The following is a 3144-nucleotide window of genomic DNA, read 5'->3' as shown; positions in this document are numbered from 1 at the left end:
TCCTCAATCACTCCGCGCGGGTACTTGACAGATCTGTCGGCCAGTTGCAAGGACATCCTCGTCGGCTTAGGCTCTCCCAACCCAAGTTTCCTAAACACAGACAATGGCATCAGATTAATGCTTGCACCAAGATCACATAATGCTTTATGAAAAACAACATCACCAATCATGCAAGGAATAGAGAAACTCCCTGGGTCTTTTAGCTTCGGTGGGATTTTGTTTTGCACCAAAGCGGAGCAATTTTCGGTTAAGTTGACTGTCATATGATCCTCCAACTTCCTCTTATTAGCTAAAATGTCCTTCAAAAATTTAGCATAACTAGGCATTTGCATTAGAGCATCGGCAAAGGGAATATTGATATGCAACTTTTTAAACACCTCAAGAAACTTACCGAATTGTGCATCTAGTTTTGCTTTTTTAAGTTCTGCAGGGAAAGGAGGAGGTATAACAATTTTAGGTTGTGCAGTGGGTGCTAGTGTGGAGTTAGAAGACTTACCTTTAGATGTCGCAGTTTGCTCATCCACTGTTTGATTTTTCTCTTTTTCCCTTGACTCCAAAACTTTCCCGCTTTTCAACTCAATAGCTTTCACATGCTCTTTTGGATTAGTCTCTGTGTTACTTGGCAAGGTGCCTTGCTCTCTACTTGCTATCATCTTCGCTAACTGACCAATCTGATTTTCAAGTCCCTTTATCGACGCATCCTGATTTTGAAGTCTAGTTTTAGTGGATGAAATAAACTTAGACATCATTTGCTCCAAGTTGGACTTTTCTTCTCTAGGAGGATCGGATCTGTACATCGGTTGTTTGCCATATTGTTGTCCTCCTTGCGGTCGATTCTGACTGTTCTGACCGCCCCATGAGAAGTTAGGATGTTGCCTCCAACCAGAATTGTATGTGTTCGAATAAGGGTCATGCCTTTGGCGGTTTTGGACTCCCACTTGATTCACTGGTGCCTCATTTTTCACATAGAATGGATTGTCGTCTTGACAGTCCTTCGCATAGTGTTCCCCTCCACACTTTTCACAGAATATCTCTTGAAGACGCATCGCCGTGCCACCCACATTCAAGCCGTCTATTTTCCTGTTTAAAGCATCAAGTTGTGCAGTAATAGCAGAAAAATCAGTTACCTGGTGCACTCCTGCACTTCTCCACTGGTTTTTCCTGTCAGATTGAGGATGATAACTGCTAGCAGCCATCTCCTCCAACAACTCATATCCTTCTTCCGCAGTCTTCCTCAAAAGGTTCCCACAAGCAGCAGCATCTATCATAGTACGGTTAGGAGTAAGCAAACCGTAATAAAATGTTTGAACGACTAACCGAAGTGGTAACTCATGATGTGGGCATCTTCGTAGTAGGTCCTTGAAGCGTTCCCATGCCTAATATAAAGATTCCTGATCGAATTGAGCGAATGTTGTAATGTCTGCCCGCAGCTTCATGGTCTTGGAGGGAGGGAAGTATTTGATGAGAAATGCTTTCGCCATGTCCTCCCATGTAGCGATCGAACCTACAGGCAGACAATTTAACCACGCTTTAGCTTTATCACGTAAGGAGAAAGGAAATAAACGCAATCTAACAGCATCATCAGAAACTCCAGTGAATTTAAAAGTATCGCAGATTTCAAGAAAATTCGCGATGTGCGTGTTTGGATCATCCACTGCAGTTCCTCCGAATTGGACTGTGTTCTGAATCATCTGGATTATGGCTGGCTTGATTTCAAAGTGATTTGCCCGCACGATAGGTCTCACAATGCTAGGGCGTGCACCCTCCAAAGAAGGTTGGGCATACTCCAACATCGGTATGCGGCGTGGCATCTCGACTTGTCTATTTTCACGCTGTTCCTCCTCACATTCTGGCTCGTGTCTCTCCATCAGTTCTTTAAGCCTATGTTGTTGTCTTCTTCTGCGGAAGGTTCTTTCAATTTCAGGATCGAACTCAAGCTCCACGTCAAGTGAATTTGGCATGCACTGGAAGGGATATCTGTAATAAAATATGAAGTGTTATCTCAAGAGAAATAAAATAATGATAAAGAAAATAACTAAAAATAAAATTGTAGATTAACAGTTCCCGGCAACAGCGCCAAAAACTTGATCGAACAAATTTTGCACAGTTAAATCCCCAATAAAATATTATTTTGTATGCTCAACGATTAATCGCAAGTGCACGATGTCAAGTTATAATATAGTGTACGTGAGTGCAAGTATCGTTCCGCTGAAGACTGTGTTTAACAATTATTATTTTCAGTTATTTAACATTTAGCAACGAAAATTGAGTTGTGTGATTATTCCTACTATACTCAAATAAATATGCAAGTAAAATGATTCAACAAGTAATGAATGAGACTTTATATCTGTAGTATCCCGACTCCTAATTTGAGTTAATTATTGGATTAATTATTTTCGGTAGGATCGGAAGGACCGAACCAGGTTCGGATCGTCCGATCAGGGTTCGGACCGTCCGAAGTGTACCGGATCGGATCGTACGAAGTGGTTCGGAGCGTCCGAACGTTGGCTATAAATAGAGGCGCGAGGCTTCATTTGTGACTCGCCATTTTCAGAGTGTTCCAGAGCATTTCAGTCGTTTCTGACAGGTTCTAGTCTTTTTCCGAGGTTCGGGCACTAGCGGGGAGCTACTAGTGTTGTAGCGGAGCTGTGCTCTAGTTTGGAGCTAGCGGCACCAGTGGGCTGACTGCGGACGCAGGCGTGAGTCTAGGACTGATTGTTAGGATCTGCTGGTTTGAGGTACGAAAGTACTATCCGAGATATCCTGGTCGAGTATACATCCTTATATGTGTTGCATGATTATGTGGTGCATTGATATATGTCATATGATGCATGCTATTATGTCACTGTTTTATGATGCATGTTGCATTTCATGTTGAGCCGTATCTCCTTCGAGATAGCCTTTACTGTTGAGCTGTATCTCTTTCGAGATAAGCTATATCTTGTGGGGCCGCTCAGCCCTGTCTTGTCTTGTGGACGCATGGACACCGAGAGTACACAGTGGCCGACGGGTCGGGAGGGCTTCGGTGATCCGGGACATTTTTGGTCCACGTCTGTTCTTGTAGTGGATGCAGTGACCCAGAGGAGTACCGCGCGGCACTATCCACTTGGCGCCTCTAGACTGAGCATTTTGAGATCCTTTGTT

At 43.4% G+C, this 3144-nt stretch overlaps 1 non-coding gene across 1 annotated transcript; it reads left to right on the top strand.

The window, feature by feature from the left end:
• Positions 1-1326: 1326 nt before the first annotated feature.
• LOC140818905 (small nucleolar RNA R71) lies at positions 1327-1432 on the top strand. Its single transcript, XR_012115135.1, has one exon. It is a non-coding gene; the product is annotated as a small nucleolar RNA R71 (small nucleolar RNA).
• The last annotated feature ends 1712 nt before the right edge of the window (positions 1433-3144 follow it).

The sequence above is a fragment of the Primulina eburnea genome, chromosome 17 (assembly GCF_022965805.1).
Source record: "Primulina eburnea isolate SZY01 chromosome 17, ASM2296580v1, whole genome shotgun sequence".
Taxonomy (NCBI): domain Eukaryota; kingdom Viridiplantae; phylum Streptophyta; class Magnoliopsida; order Lamiales; family Gesneriaceae; genus Primulina; species Primulina eburnea.
Note: the sequence above shows the minus strand (reverse complement) of the source record. Positions and strands in the feature narration are given on the sequence as shown.